Raw genomic sequence first — 8827 nt, 5'->3', positions numbered from 1 at the left:
ATATTTTGAAATGTCGAATTGATAGTAAGAATTTGTTTATGAATTTTGAAGTATGATTTTTGTNATTTTGAAATGTCGAATTGATAGTAAGAATTTGTCTATGAGTTTTGAAGTATGATTTTTGTAAAATGCCGTTTTGACTGCAATTAACAAAAAGCTTGAAACTGTACTTTTAAATTGCAGTCTGAGCCTTTATTGAAGAAGATTTCAATGAATTTAATCATAGCGTCGCTAATGTAAACGAAACAGAGTTTTAAGGAAAAGGTTAGATAATTTTTTAGATCAATCTACTCAAAACTTCCTCAAATCGAAAAACTTATAATTTGACCGACGTGCTGGTAAAACAAGTTCAAATATTTTGTAATGGAGGAGATAGGGGTCATTATCTTCAAATGGATTATGTTACGTTTTGGCCTAAAAGTGTTGATGCCGAAATATGTTTTTCATCAGTAGGTTTTGTATGTAAAAACTGCAGGTCAAGCTTAGAAGACTCCGCTTTGAATGCTTTGCTGCTCTTACGAAAACATTTTAAGTGCAATAATAACAACACCGGCAAAAAAGGGGTGTGTGTTTTTAACCAGACCCAACTACCAACATGTATTTCGACCCGCTGAATGCGATGCTGAGATCCGTTTGACTCGTACACCCTCATAATTTCTAGTAAATTGCGAAAAAAAATGGCAAAAAATTTTCCATTCGCCATTTCTTTATAGAGTAGAATAAACATGTTTAGAGAAATTGTTTTTGAATATTTTTGTTCTATGTTTTTTTTTATTAATTGTCACTTTCAAAAGTACCTGGTATTTACATTATTATTTGTAATGTATACGTTCCTCAATCACATGGTTTTTTAAATACATACAATTAAAAAATGTTTTACATTAAAATTTGTCTGATTTAATAAATATCGCTAGCGTAGACTGCAAAGTTGCTAAGTCCCAATTTAAAAATTGAACAGGAGAGGAAAAAACTTCGTATAGCCATTTTCTTCAAGTNGTTCCTCAATCACATGGTTTTTTAAATACAATTAAAAAAATCTTTTACTTTAAAATTTGTCTGATTTAATAAATATCGCTAGAGTAGGGTGCAAAGTTGCTAAGTCCCAATTTAAAAATTGTACGGGAGAGGAAACAACTTCGTATAGAAATTTTCTTCAAGTATTTCGCAAAACTTTGAATACAACATTTTGCCTGTTTAAAGCTCCACCAGCTCCGTCAGAATTGGAAAAGACCTCTCCCTGTCATGTGACTTCTTTAATCTGATGTTGGAGAAGATAATAAGAGCTGCAGAACTGAACCGCTCAGGAACAATTTACTACAAGAGCGTGCAATTGCTGACTTATGCCGATGACATCGACATCATCGGTAACAAAAACCGGGAAGTCTGTTCTGCCTTTTCCAAGTTGGATAGGGAAGCAAAGCGCATGGGTCTGGTGGTAAACGAGGACAAGACGAAGTATCTCCTGTCATCAAACAAACAGTCAGCACATTCGCGCCTTGGCACCCACGTCACTGTTGACAGTTACAATTTCGAGAAAGTAGAGAATTTCGTTTACTTGGGAACCAGCATTAACACCGATAATAATGTCAGCATTGAAATCCAACGTAGAATCACTCTTGCCAACAAGTGCTACTTTGGACTGAGTAGGCAATTCAGGAGTAAAGTCCTCTCTCGACGTACGAAAACCGCGCTCTATAAGTCACTCATCATGCCCGTGCTGGTATATGGCGCAGAAGCATGGACAATGACAACATCCGATGAGGCGGCTCTTGGAGTGTTTGAGAGAAAGATTTTGCGGAAGATTTACGGGCCTTTACGCGTTGGCGACGGCGAGTACCGCAGACGATGGAACGATGAGCTGTATGAGCTTTACAACGATATGTACATAGTGCAGCGAATTAAAATACAGCGGCTCCGCTGGCTTGGTCATGTCGTTCGAATGGACACCGACGCTCCAGCTCTGAAAGTATTCAACTCGGAACCGGCTGGTGCTAGCAGAGGAAGAGGGAGGCCCTCGCTCAGGCGGTTACAGCGCCAAAAAAGAAGAAGAAGAAGAAAGCAAAGCAAAACTCCATACGAATCGGAGGGATTCGATATTTATTAAAACATTTCGAACTTTTTTGGCCTTATCAAATATAAACGAGAAAACGTAAAACAAGGACCTTTACCCTTTTCGAAACGATGCAAGTTTAATTTATCTAGCCACCTATATCAAAATATGATTTTTCATTAAAAGTGAAGTTAGCAACTTATCACTCTAAGCTAGCGATGTATGAGTTTTACAATCAGTTTATCGTAAATTTTAAATAGTTTTATTTAATTTTATGTTTAAATGCTTTCAGATATTGAATTTTTACTCATATTCATAAAATTTATGACTCAATTTGAATCCCGGGATAAATCCCGGGATCCCGGGATTACCTAAAAAATATCCCGAAATCCCGTGATCCCAATTTTTCTGATATTTTGGCATACCTAGTACATATGTATATCGTCCATTGCACTCTTTTTGGTATTTTTAAAATCTGTTTAAGAGTACTTACTCAAATTAATCGATATTCCGTCAGCCCTATTGATTAAGATATGAAGGTCAAAAGTAGTTGTTTTCAGCCATACTTCTTTCGGGAGGACAGTACTTCTTTTGAATCGTATTCAATACCCTCTATCTGCAATTTTCACAAAAAACTACTTTGTGATGTTATAACCCATCTGGGACTTACCTGTCATTACTGATGTTAATTCTGACTTTGTAATCTACACTGCCGGAACAAAGTATTGGCACAGCAAATTTTTCACAATATTTGCAACAATTTTTATTATAACATTTTTTCGGCCAATTTTGTATACAAATGTGGTTCATTTTAGAACAAAAAGCCTAAAAATATAATTTGTAATCTTTGTGGAAAGCTCGCGAAAATTCAGCAAATTTTCAACTTTTTAATCAGAATTTTTTTGAGTATGCAAATTTGTAGTCCAATGAATTTTATTATAACAAAGTACAAGTTTTAAGTAGCTAGGAGTTACCGTTGGGTGTTGGCAATTTGTTTCACGCAGTCTCTTCCATACAAAAATTTTTTTTTTCGAAAATACTTTATATGGTATGCGATTTTAGACTAACTCCGAACTTGCACTTTTGCAATAGAATTTAATGGGCTGCAAAACTGCATACTCAAAAAAATTCTTAAAAAATCTGATTAAAAAGTTGAAATTTTGCATGAAAATTTGCTGAATTTTCGCGAGTTTTGCACAAAGTTTAGGAATTGTATTTTGATATTTTTTTGTTGTAGAATGAACCATTTTTTTATACAAAATTGGCGGAAAAATATTAGAATAAAAATTGTTGCATATATTGTGAAAAATTTGCTGTGCCAATACTTTGTTCCCGCAGTGTATATATGAGATAGATAGATAGGTATTCTATCTGAATCCGCAATAAAATTTTACTTTTTGCAAAAATCCGATATTTAACACCATACTAATTATATCTCAACATACACTGAAAATACAATTTCGTAAAAATGCTACGAAAAACTTTCGTAGGCTTGGTTTTTGTACGACGTACGAAACTTTCGTTCATAATACGAGCATATTTTTCTCAAGGAAACAATATTTTACGAACCATTCGTAAATATAACGAAAGGAGTTTCGTAAGGCATTTTTTCTGTACAATTTATGAAAACTTTCGTCTATTTTAAAAAGCACATGCGCAAATTACCGAAAAAATATCTCTACCAATAATTTTGTATATTGTACGAAGGCATTCTTAATATTTACGTGTGGTTTTAAAATATACAAAATCTACAATTCTGTATTCGTTTTATTTATTAAATACTTTCGTACATAGTACAAGTACTAATGCAGAAACATGTTTTTTAAATTCGTACAATATACGAATATTTTCGTGCAATATACTAAATTGCCGGCAGTTTAATATTTCATCATATTTTTATATACCCCGTGTCACTGAGAAATTACATGTTGGATGCTGTAATAATATTAATATAAATTGTTAATATAAATTTAAACGTTTTTTGAAGGAATTTTCTAAATAAAAGGTGCAATAAAAAATTAGATATTACTTTGTGATTTCGTTTTTAAGATCATTCGTGGAGCTATCGATGAATCGTAAACATTGCTACCTGTGATTTCTATTTAGCTGGCAAAGGTGAGTGAAAGAATTTTAACCCTATAAACATTTTGTCCAACGTTGGAAAATGACCTTCGATATCCAATATGAGCCAACTCAACCAACTCATAACCAATCTTAGTTTCCCAATATACAGTGTAAATTGGAAACACACTCGAAATGGGTAACTGGTAGTAACAAGAGAGAAAGTGAAACGCAACTCATTATCGAAGGGAAATATAAGATAATCACTCTCTCACAATAAATTTCAATTCGATAATGGGCTGGATTTCGAATTCATAACGAAGGGAAAATATTTGAATAACGAAGGTCCCGGTTTGCTGGAGAATGCCCTAGGGATGGAAAGTTTTGAAATATAATCGATTCTCGAATCTTGTTTAGTCCTTACATTTCTTGGAATCGGATAGTCGACGGCGAGATTCGAATTATTCGATTCTAATCGATTCTTTACATCAATCTTTCTTTCAGTTGAAAAATCTATAAAAACGGCAATCAATCATAGCTAATAATGCTATTGATTATAATGAATCAATAAATATTGTTGTAACAAAAGTTTTAATAATAAATTTTAACAAAATATTTGTTGAACACCCGCTTCATTTGCTATAAAATGTGTGATTGACACATATTCACGGTACAGATTGATATGGAAAGTAAATAAATTTGAATCCGCTCCTTAAAATTGCTTCTTTTCATAAATTCATTTCTACCATCTCTATGAATATGTGTCAATTAGTATTACTTAACCCTTAATGTTTGGGTCAAAATTACCCAATTTTCATGAAAATAATCTTTAATTACAGAGTTAGGCAATTTTAAATAAGCTGCGGCGTTGTCTATTCGTTAAAAGCGTAATCAGCTATGGTTTCGCAAAAAATATAAGGGTTTATTATTTTGTTTTGTTTCCTAGAAGGCAACATAGTTTTTCCATACACCCACAGTATTTCTTGGTCATTTTGACCAGATTATTACTTAGTATTTAAGGGAAACTTGGTACGGTAAGAATACAGCATTTGCCGATAAAGTCTGTAAATAAAATATGAACTGAATAAATTTTTTTTTATTCCTAAAATTGACTAATTTTTATTATTGGGTCCCAAATGACCCAAAATATTATAGGAAGGGGTAAATGCTAAACACTGCAGAAGGATTAACATTTATGGTAGTCATGCCAGAAATTTCACAATTCTAACGACTGACGCGTATCTAAAGATATATGAAAAATAAGAGAACCGAGTTCTCAGAATCGATTCTCAATCGATTCCGAAAATTTAGAATCGGTTCTCTAAAATCGATTATTTCGAGAAAATCTTCGATTCTAGAGTGGAATCGGAATCGATTTTTCCATCCCTAGAACGGCCTAAATCTCGAATCGAATATCAACCTATTGCACATTCGTTATCGAAGGTGAGGCTCGAAAAAAAGATTGGATTTCCAATCGATTTCGAATTGTTAACCAAACCCAATGTTTGTTGGGAAGTTTTGTTTTTTTTTGCTTTTTATTGTTGTTGTTTTATTGTTGCAATTAGAGCTTTGGCACATAATCACCATGCAATGGCTTATCAAAAAGAGATCAAACACTGGTGCGAGTGCGCTGCAACACGTATGAACAGCATTCGAGACACCGAGAATAAATAATCCAAAACAAATATTTGATGTTTGACGGTAATACAAGTTGCCTGATGATTTTCGTTTGGTAATACCTTAAGTCTTATCATTCTTATTTATTTTCTTTCATTGAGCCTAATTTCGTCTTCTTATTCGGAACCAGAAATGAGGTCCTTGATAACATGATAGCTTTTTGCAATTTACTTTTGGATAATGGTGTTTTTTTGATGTTGATCGGAAATTGGACTCGAACCCAGGCCATGCGGAATGGTAGCGCGCACTGCTAACCACTATTTATTTAATTTTAAAATGTATTGTACTCCAGTAAAAGAGAAGCAACAGTGTTTTATTTGGTAACACAAATTCACCATAAAACTATGGGCGGATGAATAGCGCATTTATCTGCCTATACCCGTATTTTTCAATTAAAATTTAGCTGCCTTACAAAAGTTTTAGGATATTTTAAACAACTTTGAAAATATTTGATTTTTTATTTACAGATGGAAAGTATACGCATACTTACAGACTATAAAAACCATAGCTCAAATGATAACACAACACTGTCATTATATTTTGATCACTAATGTTAAGCATTTTTGCAAAACATTTTGTTAAGCAAAAACGCTCAAAATTTACGATAAAAATATAGTAAAAGTGTTGTGTTATAACTCGTACTATGTTTTTTTTACAGTATGGCAGTATTATCTAAAGCAAGCAGGTTTTACGAAAATAATTTCCTTAAATATATGAATTATTTTTGTGCGCTTTACGATACGAAATTCTTTAGTAAATAGTACGAACGCATTCGTAAAATTGACTGAAGATCTGATGTCTCATATTTTCGTAGAATGTACGATAACGGTTTTGTACAATTAACGAAAACTTTCGTGGCCCAAAATAACGAAAAATTTCGTAATATGTACGCAAGTTTTCGTTATTGTTGATTCTCACAAAATAAACCATCTTGGAAATTGTTCAACATAGTATATCGTGTATGTAAATTTAAAAATCAGCGCAACTTAAAATTTTTAGAGTTTTGATAGTTTTGAATTTCTTGAAGTTTCCCATTTTAAATAACTTGAGTGGAATTCCAAAATTTTCTAAACTTTCAAAACTTTGTGAATTTGAGAAATTTTAATAAATCACAATAATTCAATGAGGAATACTAGATTTCTAGGAATTTTTTATTTTTCAAAAATTTTGAGAATTGTAAAATTCTAACAAATTTTTTCTAAGTAAAAGTAAAAGAAGAAGTAAAGAAGTAAAAAGAATATACAAAACTGATCAAACGAAAGTAAAAGTTTTCGAATGTTGAAAACATTTTCACATTTCCTCGTTTCGAATTTTCGTAATTCTNTGAATACTAGATTTCTAGGAATTTTTTATTTATCAAAAATTTTGAGAATTGTAAAATTCTAACAAATTTTTTCTAAGTAAAAGTAAAAGAAGAAGTAAAGAAGTAAAAAGAATATCGCTAGCTTAGAGTGAAAAGTTGCTAAGTCCACTTTTTATGAAAACTCATATTTTGATATAGGAGGCTAGAGAAATTGAATACGCATCGTATCGAAAATTATAAAGGTACTTGATTTATTTTTTACTCTTCATAAGCAATAAAAGGAAAATTTGCTAAGTCCAAAAGAAGCACCACAAATCCGATAAGGCCAAAATAATATGACATCCTTTAATAAATATCGAATCCTTCTGATTCTTATGGAGTTTTGCTTTGCTTTAAACGCGCAAAATGTTTGATTCAAAGTCTTGCGAAATNCATTTCCTCGTTTCGAATTTTCGTAATTCTTGAAGATTCAAAAAAATTTTGGGCTTTGATGTTTTCAAAATTTTCAAAAATTTAAAATTCTCAAACTTTGTTATTTCAATACAAAATTTTGGAAAAGTTCAGAAAAGTGGAAAAATTTTGGAATTTTTCAAAAATGTTAATATCTTTAAGAATTCTAAGAATTTTCTATTTTTTACGCACAAGTACCATGAACATGAGAATTTTTCGACAATTTGTGATGTTTCACATTTTTACATTTTAGGATGGATTTTAGGATAAATAAAATTCTCAAAATTTTGGAAAATATAAAATTTCTAAAATCTCAATTATTTTGTACATTTCAAAATATTCTCATTTTACCAAAATTTCTAGAATCTCCCGGATTTCGATAGTTTTTGAAATTCTGAAAATTATCCTAAAAATAAGAAATCTCAAGAAATTTAATATCATAAGATTCAAAATTTTGGAATTTTCGTTGTTTTCTGATCCTGTAAAAATATTCAAACTTGCCGTGACTTTCAACTGTGTAAAATAAAACAAATTNAAAATTATCCTAAAAATAAGAAATCTCAAGAAATTTAATATCATAAGATTCAAAATTTTGGAATTTTCGTTGTTTTCTGATCCTGTAAAAATATTCAAACTTGCCGTGACTTTCAACTGTGTAAAATAAAACAAATTCGAAAATATAACAAACAAAGTAAGAATTGAAAATTAAGTATATAATTTCAAAATTTTGAAAATTGAGTTAATTCGAAGAACTGATAGGCCTACTTAAATAACATAATACTTCGAGCTTAGCACACAGCTAAAATTTCAAACTCAAGTGAAATATTACACACTTTTTCTATGAACTAAAATTTTCAAGAGCATCCATTCTTTAGGTTTGTTCCCCAAGCTTCTCGAAGTCACCTCGAGTTACATATACGCGCTGCGCAAGTAAGTTTTCGAGTTTCTTTCATATATGCTGACAGTTTGAACTTTGCTCGAGTTTTTCTACAAGTAGGTTGTGGGACAAACCTATTACATATATATTCTTGTAATGACATTTCACGATATTCAGTTAAATATTATGAAAATACATGTTACACAGTCTTGGGGGGGAAATTTGCCCAATTTCCCCTACCTGGGTCCGCCACTGGCAGATGTGCAGTAAGGTTTTACTTTTCTGAAGAGTTGCCACCCTTTAAAAAATTATATTCAAATTATTTAAAAAAATAAATCAATTAATACGAATCGGGTATCAATCGAAATAATTTTGAAAAGAAAGATTTTGCGTTAAGAAACAAAGCTTA

Source organism: Rhagoletis zephyria, unplaced genomic scaffold (genome assembly GCF_001687245.7).
Source record: "Rhagoletis zephyria isolate East Lansing unplaced genomic scaffold, Rhagoletis_zephyria_1.1 Rzeph_scaffold_02179, whole genome shotgun sequence".
NCBI classification, from domain to species: Eukaryota; Metazoa; Arthropoda; class Insecta; order Diptera; family Tephritidae; genus Rhagoletis; species Rhagoletis zephyria.
Note: the sequence above shows the minus strand (reverse complement) of the source record.